The sequence below is a fragment of the Macaca mulatta genome, chromosome 17 (assembly GCF_049350105.2).
Source record: "Macaca mulatta isolate MMU2019108-1 chromosome 17, T2T-MMU8v2.0, whole genome shotgun sequence".
Classification (NCBI taxonomy): domain Eukaryota; kingdom Metazoa; phylum Chordata; class Mammalia; order Primates; family Cercopithecidae; genus Macaca; species Macaca mulatta.
Genome location: NC_133422.1, coordinates 20,563,298 through 20,576,212, shown reverse-complemented (window position 1 = coordinate 20,576,212; position 12,915 = coordinate 20,563,298). Strand labels below are relative to the sequence as shown.

The window sequence follows — 12,915 nt, the reverse complement described above, 5'->3', positions numbered from 1 at the left end:
TTGAGTTCCCAGCAGTGAGTTGAGCCAAGGGACTTGGGCTCATTGGTCAATCTTTATTTTGATTAACTGCCTCAACATTGCCCCAGACAATTTTTAGTCAGCTTTCTCATTATAATCTTTACCTTCTCATTTTTTCTTAAATTTCACAAATTTAGGGCAAATACAGAAAACTGTTTTGGGCCCTATAATGTTTGTAGACAGTCGGGGTTCCCTCTGGTCTACCCAACCTTTGATAGTGTTGTATTAAGACCTTTGTTTTAACCCCATCAATTTCTGTTGTATTTATCCCATTTTTAATAAATATTTAAACATGTTTACCCTGCTGGGATGAGTCCCATGACTCTCCCCTTTCTTTTTCCTTTTAGTTTCACCCTTATCAGTGCTTTGTTTTTTGTTTTTTGTTTTTTTTGAGATGGAGTCTTGCTCTTGTCGCCCAGGAGTGCAATGACGTGATCTTGGCTCGCTGCATCTTCCACCTCCCAGGTTCAAGCGATTCTCCTGCCTCAGCCTCCTGAGTAGCTGGGATTACAGGTGCCTGTTACCACATCTGGCTAATTTTTGTATTTTTGTAGAGACAGGGTTTCGCCATGTTGGCCAGGCTGGTCTCTAACTCCTGACCTTGTGATCCACCTGCCTCACCCTCCCAAAGTGCTGGGATTACAGGCGTGAGTCATCGTACCTGGCCTATTCATCCTATTTCTTAGTAAACATTTAAAAATTTACACCCTTCTGGGATGAGTCCTTTGACTCTCTCCTCTAACCTTCACCACATTCTTGTTAATTAACCTAGCTTTTAAAATTAATATCTGTAAGACCCATCAAAGAAAGCTGAGACAACAAATTTGATAAGGCTTCTAGGACTCTTGTTCCACTTTTCAGGAGTGATGTCATTACATGTGGTACCCATGTAGAGGGGGTCCCCTTACCCAAAGCATTTACCATAACCTGGGTAACAGGCATATTCAGTAGGTGAATATCCCGGTCCTCATAAAGCCAATTACACATGGCTTGTACATGCTTCATCTGAAGTACCCAACTTGGCATTTATAGGGTGAGTTGAACAGACCCCCTTTTCAGAGTAAAAGGATCTTACAGTGGCTTTTATCCAGTCCACCAGCCCAGTTCTTCTCTCAGGAATAACCTCCTATGTGTCTGGATCATATGTATGAATCTGCAATTGTTCTATAGTGACCTGTGGGTCTTGGATCACCCAAACATGTTTTCCACTGTGCAGCATTTCAAACCAAAGCCACTGCTTCCAAAGTAGTTACTCTCACAATCCAATTTTGGAAAAGTTCCTCAGGGAGCTGCTGATACTGTTGTAGGAAATGGAATGATTCCTTCATACTATACCCTATGGTTTCAACTGTTACCTGCTTTTGCCCTTCTGCCACACTTACTAGCCACAAACATTAAAGGTACTTTCTGTTGTGCTGGCTTACTTTTTCTCCCTTGTGGGTACATTTGAGGCTAAGAACCTGAGCTCAGACAGACCCATATCTGAGGTTGGTCTAGGCTCAAGGCCCAACCAGGCACTCTCTTTCACTTTCATTTTAGCTTTTATAGATAACAATAACTAAAAGGAAAAGAAAATCTTAAGTCCCCCAAATCACAATGCCAAAGGTAAACATAAAGCTTGTGAACCGATTCATGTAAAAAATGGCCTTCCTTTTCCTAAATAGAAAGCTACAATGATAGAAGGCCACATATCTCTCCAGGTGGCCTCCCTCACAAATTTCTTACAAGGAAATTCCTTGTGGACCCCCAAATCTCTCAGAATAAATATCCCTTCAATAAATTAACCCCAAAACATAGAGTTCTGTTGAATCTCACCCTGACAATGTAAATTAACAGCTTATCTTCATGGGCACAGGACAAAGATAAGACTACAAAGCATGCCTCTGCCCACCCCAAGACAAATGTAAATGTGACTTCTTCCCATATTCTAGGTTTATGTAAAATGCATATTTACTGAGCATGAGATGAACGTATAAATAACAGTTCCTCTACTGGCTCCTTTCACATATAGAATGTGGATTCAGTAAGCATTAATCAAAGCCTCATAAGAATGTCACTATTTACCTCATTGTTCACCCTCCTGTCTCTTTTTCCCTCATTCCCCTGCTGCTTGCTCTTTCCCCTTTAAATATTGAAGACCTCAAAACCCTCTTTGGAAAATGCACAGGCAAAAGATCCTACTGTGATTGTGCCTCTTTTTCCCAGGTGCATCCTCAACCTTGGCAAAATAAACCTCTGAATTGACTGAGACTTGTCTCAGACACTTTTGGGTTTACATTTTGGCAAACATGAAGGGATTCTGAGTTGACTGTTGCCCTTTGGCCTGCAGCAGCTCTCCTACCAGCTGACTAAAAGCTCTTTATTACTCTGACTGACTGGATGATTTGCTGAGGTCTGGGAGCTTCTTCCTCCAGAGATCCCTGATCTCCCAAATTTTTGGAAAGAAATAGCCTTTTTTGGTGCTGTTTTGTCTTTGTCTTTCTGTGTCAGTCTGTCATAAAGAGGGGTACCATAGGATAGAACATGGGCCTAGAACCCCTATATGCTCACTGTTCAAGCTGGCCCTGCAGACTGGTCAGTTCTGCAGTTCAGACTATACCAGTATCTGTTAAGACAAACTTTGCTGTAGGCCCCTGAAATAAAACCTGGGTGAGGTTTCCTTGTCATTTTGTTTTATGTCCTTGAGAGCTTGACTTTCTCACCAAGTGGGCATATTCTCTTAGTCTCCACTAACTGGAGGGCAGGAATTTTCAGGTTCACATCAGGAAGCTAGTCTGCAAAGACTGGGAATCCAAGACAACTAATATTTTAAGCAGTACACTTTTTGTTTCAAATGTGTCAACTTCTTAGGGAAGTTTTTTCTTAAAAGATCTCATCCCTATGGGGTTTTTGTCATCTTTTGTTATCTTAAATCTATTTCTAAGAGTGAATTTTTAGGGATCATGGGGACTGCCTCCTTTCTGCCCTCTCCAGGAATATAAAATCTTATTCTAAACCTCGAAAAGTATGACCTGGGCTTTACACAGAGAGATTTTTGCACTGAGTTGCTATCAGAATAAAGTACACCACTGAAAATCCTAATTGTCAATGCCAAAAGAAACATAAAAAAGGTTTTAGAGATCTCTTACTCTAAAGAATTGATGGGAAAATTAAATTTTAAAAAGGACACATAATAGTGTCATAGCTAGTCTTGAGAACTTGCTTGAGCAAAATCTAACATAAAAAAAAAGTTTAAAATCTTTAAAAGCTCAAAATTGCTCTAGATTCCCTCTAAGAAAAACAACGGACACCACCCCATGCTGCAGTTCAGTAGCTAAGGTTCTTCCCTTTTCACCTTGGTGACTCGGGTTTGTTTTCCAGCCAGAGAATGAGTCCTTTCTGGTTTGATATTTTTATGATTTTTCAAATACCAGCTGTTTGTTATGGCAAAAATCTGGTGGTAAAAGAGTTTAAAAGTTGTTTGTTTTTTTTTAAAAGAGCTCAATAGTCAAAAGTAGACTTAACTAAAACTGATATCTAGGGTATATATGTACACACACACACACACACACACTAGTTTTAAGCCTCTGTTCTCTCTTTGTAAAAACTTTTCAGTCAGCTACATTGTTTCTCTGTTTACTTCTGCCTGTCCCTCCTTTCTCTTGCCATGCTCAATGCCACATGAAGCACCTAAAAAAAAAGAAGAAGAAAAGGAATTTCTGACAGCCTGGGATCCACTGGTGAAAACAGAAAAGGCACCAAAGACTTCTTCTGTGTTTGAAAGAAATCTGTTTTTCTTCATGTCTCCCAGGAGTTGTAAGCAGACCAATTCACTCATATCTAATAAAACTCTGTTCTCTTTTGTATTTTGTCACCTGATTTTGTTTTACTTTTGGGGGTACCTAAAATTACTTTTGAGAAAGTAACTTTGGTGTATACAATAGGTAAATAAGAAATACACTTTTAGAAATGGCTGATGGCAGAGGCTTACAGTGAGTAGTCATGACCACATTGTTTTACTCATTTCCTTGTGCATGTATATGAGAAAAGTGAGCTTCGGGGCACGTAGAAGCTATGGAAACATCTCCACTCCTGACTGAGAGGTAAGACTCCTGTGGGGGATGAGATGATCAAAGAGTCACTGACTGGCATTGAGTCGCCTACCATCCTTGGGAGAACAGAATATCCTAGCAGTGAGGAGCGCTGTAAAAGCATTGAACTATCTCGTCCCATGGTGTTCCCGTCTCTTTGGGAACCACAGATAGAGTGTAAAAATGGAATCCTTGGTTTTGGAGGATCTGTTCTGCCTTCCAGCTATGCTTGCTTTGCACGTATTTAAATATCAGGCCATAAAAACTGCATATTTTCCTTCTCATATTCATTAAAGGGCTCTACCCTAAAGCCAGTAATCTAATTAAGAAACAAGTCAAGTTTAAAAAGCCAAAATACAACTTTCAGGCATGTAGCTGACTATCTGAAAACTCTTTCATAAAATAAATTTACCTCTTCAAGGAAATTTGTATTTGTAATGGTTATCTCCCTATGTACATTAGAAACTCTTCCCATTGCTTTAAATTCATAAGTCATACCTTTGTTTAAAGTACTTTTCCTGGCCATCTTAACTAAAATTTACGTACACCATTGCTTTTCCCTTGGCTTGAGCAAATGATGGTACAATATTTAGGCCTAATGTGTTAGCTCTGTGCTTTTAAAATGCAAAGTGTCTACTTTGCTTTGCCTAAGAGTTGTCTGTTTAGAAATGCAAATTTTGAGCTGTCTAGCTGGCAATTGCTCAGGGCAATGAAATAGCTTATCAAAAGAATTGATAGTCTAAAGCGGGGGAGAGGTATTTTGAAAACTGACAAATGAACAATCATATAAATCTATAAGATCTGCTCCTGTCTATATGTCTGTATGTCAATGTGTTTATACAAGTCATGTGTATGTAATGTTTCACTACCAAAAAATATAAAAGAGCTCTAATTAATTGGCCTAAAGAAAAAAGTAAGTGCTTAAATAAAATTTTTCATCAGAAAAGTAGAAACTTTAACTCAAATGCTTTTTAGTTCATGTAACTTTAGCAATATTTGGTAAATAAAACTAGTTTTTAAATTATTGATAAAATAAAAACATCTCCAGAATTTAATTTAGACTTTTGATCTAAACTAGTTAGGCAGGTTAAATACTGTGCTAAATGCTTAAAGACATAAAACTTTGCTTCTACTTATCTATAAACTTATGAACCTCCTACGTTTTTCACCAAAAATAAGAGTTACTAAGAGGTAACATTATAATTAATGTATTTAATTAAAACTACTAGATACACACAAAGCGTATTTTAAAAGTAGAATGTGTTTTGGTTAAAAATATGGTTATAAGAAGGCATGGGAATGTGGATTTTTTAAGGGAACATAATTTTTGTCTAGAAGTTCTAAGGATGAATTTGTTTATAAGCTTTTATTAAAAGTAGCTTTTGCATTAATAATAGCGTACGCAAAGGCAAAATTTGGTTTTCTCTTTTGAGTAAGATTTTCATGTAATATTAAGATACAGTGGGCTGGGTGTGGTGGCTTACACCTGTAATCCCAGCACTTTAGGAGGCTGAGGTGGGCGGATCACCTGAGGTCAGGAGTTGGAGACCAACCTGACCAACATAAACTCCGTCTCTACTACAAAATTAGCCGGGCGTGGTGGCACACGCCTGTAATACCAGCAACTCGGGAAGCTGAGGCAGCAGAATCATTTGAACCCGGGAGGCGGAGGTTGCAGTGAATCAAGATCGTGCCATTGCACTCCAGCTTGGGCAACAAGAGCGAAATTGAATCTCAAAAAATAAAAAACAAAAATAAAATGATATAGTAAAATACTTTTGTTTGCCTTTTGAATAAACTGCAAAAAAAAAAAGGGGGGGAGAGAGGAGAGCTAGGATTCAGTTGGCCTCATGCTGACTTTACTAGGTCTTATTGTTTGAGAAACTGAGTCTCCTCTCTATCAAAGAGTAAAGGTTTTTGCTTTTTAAAAATCTTTGAATTATCATTTTGGCTACATGAATGACTTATTTTACAGTAACCTGTCATCGGGTTTGTGACATCATGCGGTTTTTTTTGTTTTTTTTTTTTTAGACAGAGTCTCGCTCTGTCACCCAGGCTGGAGTGCAGTGGCGCAATCTCGGCTCACTGCAACCTCCACCTCCCGGATTCAAGGGATTCTCCTGCCTCAGCCTCCCAAGTAGCTGGGATTACAGGCATGTGCCACCATGCCTGGCTAATTTTTTTGTATTTTTAGTAGAGATGGGGTTTCACCATATTGGCCAGGCTGGTCTCAAACTCCTGACCTTGTGATCCACCCGCCTCGAAATCCCAAAGTGCTGGGATTACAGGTATGAGCCACTGCGCCCGGCCCTGACATCATGTGTTTTAAACCTTTGATATTTGACAAACTTTCCAAAATCAAATTCTAAATCCAGTCATTAAACCTCATTATCTTTTTAGATAGTAGGTCCCCTGCAGTCCAAAAGAGGCATATCTGGCTTATTTGACATGTTCAATCATACAAGAACCATTGTCAAATATAAATTGGTGTTTAATTTTCTTTGGGTTATGTTTATATTAATGTGTTATTAGCATATGTTCCAAAAGTGTATGAGATTCCTATAATTCTGATATGCTTTAGTACATATTATCAATAATAATAACGATCATTATGTGAAATTGTTTTATACCACAGAACTAACCAAATATCTTGGTCAGTTGTATCTTTAACTATGGCTGTTCTAAGACTTTTGTCATCCACAATTATTTGTTTTACCTTGATTCTTCTCAAAAAGTGGTTTCTACAAAGCAAAAACCTAAAATTTGCTTCTTGGTCTGGTGCAGTGACTCATGCCTATGATCCTGAAACCTGCATTTAAGAGCACCCATCAGTCCTTTCCATGAATTCCCTTAAAGAAGCAAGTTTTATGATCTTTTTTTTTTTTCTGAGGCAGAGTCTTGCTGTGTCACCCAGGCTGGAGTGCAGTGGCATGATCTTGACTCATGGCAACTTCTGCCACCTGAGTCCAGTTCTGGTGCCTCAGCCTCCCAAGTGTCTGGGACTACAGGTGTTCACCACTGTGCCTGACTAATTTTTGTATTTTCAGTAGAGACAGGGTTTCGCCATGTTTGTCAGGCTGGTCTCTAACTCCTGGCCTCAAGTGATCCAAGTGGATCCAAGTCAAGATCATGCCACTGCACTCCAGCCTGGGTGACACAGCAAGACTCTGCCTCAGAAAAAAAAAAAAGATCATAAAACTTGCTTCTTTAAGGGAATTCATGGAAAGGACTGATGGGTGCTCTTAAATGCAGGTTTCAGATAACCTTGGAAACTATGTCATGGTACTAAAGAATAAAAAAACTTCCAGGACTCTCATTAAAGAACTAATGTATTCATGAGGATTGCTGGCTCAATATCAAGCAGGACAGGGGTTAACTGCATGGACTGAACCAATGGAAGGCTGAAATAATTTTTCAGTGATTTTTTTGTTTGAAACATTGCTGATTCTTTTTTTTTAAATCAGAATCAAGAAAACTTTTTTCTTTTGAGCTATTTACAGCTTTTAACAATTGAGTAAAGTATATTCTTATAAGCAAAATTTTAAGCGTATTTCTCTCTCCCTGATTTCTTTATTTTTTTTTTTTTGAGACGGAGTCTTGCTCTGTCGCCCAGGCTGGAGTGCAGTGGCCGGATCTCAGCTCACTGCAAGCTCCGCCTCCCGGGTTTACGCCATTCTCCTGCCTCAGCCTCCCGAGTAGCTGGGACTACAGGCGCCCACCACCGCGCCCGGCTAATTTTTTGTATTTTTTTGTAGAGACGGGGTTTCACCGTGTTAGCCAGGATGGTCTCGATCTCCTGACCTCGTGATCCGCCCGTCTCGGCCTCCCAAAGTGCTGGGATTACAGGCTTGAGCCACCGCGACTGGCCTTCTCTCCCTGATTTCTAAAAAAATTTGGAAGCTATCTGTGAATATTCTTAATTTGTGGCAATGCAGTTATTTGCATAAATTAAATGAGAATCTGGTTTTTTTGTAACAGGACATAAACTACTCACCTCCTTGTTCACCCTTCCCCCCTTTTCCCCTCCTTCCTCTGCTGCTTGCTATTTTTCCTTTAAATATTGAAGTGCTCAAGACTCTCTTTGGAAAAAGCACAGGCCACAGATCCTACTGTGACTTGTGTCTTTTTTTTCCCTTGTGTGTCCTCAACATTTGCAAAATAAAGTTCTAAATTGATTGATGTCTTTCTCAGACACTTTTTGGTTTATAATAACCAAGGGACTTAATATTTCACATTTTGCTTATTAGTTTGCGTTTCCTTAGTTTGCAGTTCCATTGGCCCAACTCTCTAGGAGTTGAATTCATCTCTAAATTCCACTGGTAACTTTTACATTTAGTAACTGAATGCAGCGCAGCAGCTCTATGCTGTGGGTGATCACATGGGCATCTGGGAATCAAATTTTCCTCATTCCTCACCTGTTTATCCTTTTCCTTTTTATGCATTAACTTTTATCTACATAATTTATTTCCTTCATTTTGAAACATTTAACCTCTAAATTAGACGAAATTAGTTCTCCTTTACCAAAATCATATAGTCATGTCGTTTTAAAATGAACTTCCTGACCAAAACCACACATTTCTTTATACACTCTGTATATAGAGTTATTTTTCTTGTATCTAGTAGTTTTATTTTTTTTATTTTTTTTATTTTTTATATTTTTAAGACAGGGTCTCACTCTGTCACCCAGACTGGAGTGCAGTGATGCAATCATGGCTCAATGCAACCTCAATCTCCCAGACTTAAGCAATCCTTCCACCTCAGCCTCTTGAGTAGCTGGAACTACAGGCATGAGCCACCATATCCAGCTAACAGTAGTTCTTAATTACATATATTAACAACTGTTCTAACTCTTAGTAACCCTAATTTCAGTAAAAAACCTAGGATTACTTAATTTAACATAACATGACTTTAAGATTTTAAATTACTGAGGAGAATTTTGAAATTGAAACCACTGTTATGAAATTTTAAAAGGCCACAAGATTAAAATTATGGTAGGGGGTTGAATTTTGTTAAGATATTTATCTTTCTCTCAGATCTTTTCCTCCTCCAGGCATGATTGCTTGCACATAGTCATTTCAGTAGACACTAATAATGTATTACCTCCTTGTCTTAGCCCCCAGGCAGGCTGCCCACAAGATTAATGAAGTTTTTTCTTCAAAGAATATGATCTTCCCTATGGCTTCCAGAAGTTGGACTGACCAAGGGAGAAGGCTGAGCAGCTTTGACCACCAGGGATTTCACCTCATGCAAACTTTTCTACTAAGCTATAGCCATGGTTAAATAATAACCTACCATTGTTTCCCAGCTTGCTTTCCATAGTAACCAGCAGTCACTAACATTACTGTGAAACCTAAGACTGGTCTTTGAGATATTTTTCAGACTTTGCCTCTAACAGTCTGGACCAACTGATGCCAACTGTACCTGTGGCCCATGAGGGTAACTAAGGAACTGACTTGACTTGTATTGTGACTTCACCATGACCCAATAACTGATTGAGCACATGAAGGCACCTCCGACACCCCTATGGTTTCATGCCAGACCAATTATCAACACCCATCCCTTAAGCCCCTTCCCACCAAATTATCCTTAAAATTCTAGCCTCTGAATTCTCAGGGAGGCAGCTTTGAGAAATCTCCCATTCTCCTTCCTCAGTTCCCTTGTGATAATTAAAGTCTTTCTCTACTACCACACCTGCTGTCTCAGTGTTTGGCTCTATCTGGGCAGTGGGCAAGAACCTGGTCAAATGGTAACAAAACTAGTTTTATTTATCAATGATTACTAAAGTCATGTGAACTAAAAATCATTTGAGTCTAGTGGCTAACATCATTCGGCCCCTTGCAGGCTCACTGAAAAATCACTGACATGAGGTAGATGAATGGGAGAAAAGGCATATAAATTTATTTAACATGTATACACAGGATCCTTCAGAATGAAGGCCCAACTCCCCAGTGAGTTTTACAAGCTTATATACCATCCTGGCAAAAACAAGTTATGGAAGGAAAGAGAAAAGAAATGCTGTTGAGAGGATTACTAGGGAGAATGACTTACTTGTAAATAGTTCTCTTTGACAGTGAAAAGATCTGTTTGGGTGTGGTTACATTCTTGGTCTTACAGGGAGGGAAGAAAAAAAAATTTTTTTACCATCATGCTTTACGTCCATGTAAAGAAAAAACATTTTTCTCTGCTGGGTCTGGACTTTAGGTAGATAAAGCAACTTCAGCTCCTTTGAGAGAGACAGTGGGTGGTGGGGAGGTCAGAGAGGCCTTGATCAAAGCTTCTTCAGTTCAGCATGGCAATGCACCATATTTTGGGTATTTGTTTCTGAGTCCCAACATGAGCTAGCTTTTATTTTTCTGACAAAGTATTTTATTTAAGCACTTACTTTTCTATAAGCCAGTTGATTAAAGCTCTTTCATATATTTTGATAGTGTAATAGCTCATACAAGTGACATATACATATAGACATAAAGATACACAGAAGCAGATCTTATATATTTATAATATTTTTCACTCACCAATTTTCAAACAGTTTCTTTCCCACTTTTAGACTATCAACCATTCTTAAAGACATGACTCAGGTGAAACAAGGTAGAAAATGTACGTATCAAAGACCCAGAACTTAGACTTAAACACCAATATCTGAAGACAATATTTTGAGGGAAAGTGTCTTTTCAACTTAGCTTGTTTCTTAATTAGATTACTGACTTGAAGTTGGAGCCCTTTTAATGAATAGAACAAAGAAAGCAAGCAGTTTTTAGGGCCTAAACCTTGCTTTCCTCAAATGCGCAAAGAAATGAGTAGGCCCCTCTAGTAATAACCAGTTACTATAAGGAACTGTCTCTCAGCTACCTCTAACACTGTAACTCTCACCTGTGACTCACCAGTCATTACACGTGGCAAGATCAAATCCTCAAACTTACAAAGTAATTTCTTCTATCCTCAAAATCCAAAGAGATCAAGTAATGCAATACAAAAGAGAACAGGATTTTATAGCTGAATCTGTCTGCTTATAATTCTTGGGGTTCTATAAGAAAAAACAGGTTCAACCCCAAAAAGAAGTCTTTGATGCCTTTTCTGTTTTCCTTAAGTGATCCCACATTGTTAGGAATCCTTTTGGGATCTACTCGTGTGGCATCAAGGATGGCAAGAAGGAGGGACAGACAGAAGTAAATGGACAAACACTGAGAAATCAGTCAACTGAGTTGTTTTACAGAGCGAGGGCAGAAACCTTAAAACAATACACATGCATACATACATAGCCCAAATATCAGGTTTAACCAATTTGACTACAGAGTCCTTGACTTTTCACTATAGAGGTCTTTTAAAAAATATATCTTTCCTAATGGTAATTCCTCCTCAAGCTGTTTTATTTTGCTTCTGCTGCTGAGAGAGGAGGAAAGAAGAAACTGGTCAGGCGGACAAGGTGGTTCCTTGGTAAAACTCCTTCAAAGAATAGCCTGAAAATCACTACAGGCCCCACATCCTTGAATGGAAACATCTACACTGTGAATCAAGATGAACAAATTCTACTCCTTTTTTGCTCTGACTTTTCACCTATTTACATATGCCTACCTTTCTGTGATTGGCCACAGGCCAAGTCTTCATTTACATAGGGTGAACATCACTTCAGCCTAATTGGTCCTGGGCCACACCTTCACCTCTACCTCCAATTGGTTCTCCAAGAGAGTCTACAGACCAGTCAGTACATTCCTCCCCTTTCCAGTCCATAAAAACCTGGGACTCAGTCTTATAGCTGGCAACCCTCTCAGGCCCCATTCTCCATTGTGGAGAGCTTTCTTCTTTGGTTTTTTAAACTTTCACTCCAACCTCACCCTTGGTGTCCATGCTCCTTAATTTTATTGGTCATGAGACAAAGAACTCTGGGTAATACCTCAGACAACAAGATTGCAACACTGCTAGGTAGGCTCTCATCACCAAACAGGCAGCCTATAGAAGCAGACATTTTACTGCAGTGGCTACTCACCACCCTTCCTTACAGCAGTATGATAGATGGTTATCAGTTAACAATTGCTCTAAACCCATCAGTGTTTTCAGAGCATCCTCATTCTCATGCAGTGGTCCACAAATGTCTAAAAGGTGATCCACACCACTCCACATGGAGTGGCTGGCCATTGTGGGATTTCCCCCATGGATGCTTCATACCTTTTTCCCATTTATTGATCTCTCAGCTCCTGGCCTGGCTCACCACATGTTCCATGGTGGGCAGGTCTATATACAACTACCCCCAATAGTCTAAGGACATTGAGAGGCTGAAGAAAAAGGCTTAACATATCCATTTTCTCAGAAACAAACATTTAATAGGAACTTAGGAAAAGAAGTAATGTCTGGTAACCTCAGGTGGCAGCAAGACAAGATGGTGGGCCCCTGTACCATTACCCCCCATACCGCTAGGTTATATATCACAGGCAAAGGGTATATGCGATTCAAAAGGGATGTGTAGGGACAACTGCTTAAGGGCAGGACTTATGGTAAGTACAATAATATCAAGATTCTTTTGACCTAATGGCAGGATTTATGGTAAATACATGCTGTTACACAAGGAGTAACAGATAAAATAGAAATCTCGGAGGCATTGCAGGGAGTGGGTTTAATCAGAAGTCAACAAGGCAGATTAAGCATCCAAGATGAAGTTGCTTTTCCCTCCACACTCAATTTTTTTTAATGTAAAAGAAAAAGAAGAAAATGTTTAGCAAACTACGATTAGAAGGGAATTATCTCAACTAGATGAATTTGATAAAGAGCATCTACAACAATATCCTACAGCTAACATTAGACTCAATGACAAAAGACCAAATGCTTTTCCTCT

At 39.1% G+C, this 12,915-nt stretch overlaps 1 long non-coding RNA gene across 2 annotated transcripts in view; it reads right to left on the bottom strand.

Moving 5' to 3' along the window:
* The window catches only part of LOC114673428 (uncharacterized), a 176,548-nt gene that overhangs the window by 147,072 nt on the left and 16,561 nt on the right, over positions 1-12,915 (bottom strand). The window lies entirely within an intron of this gene.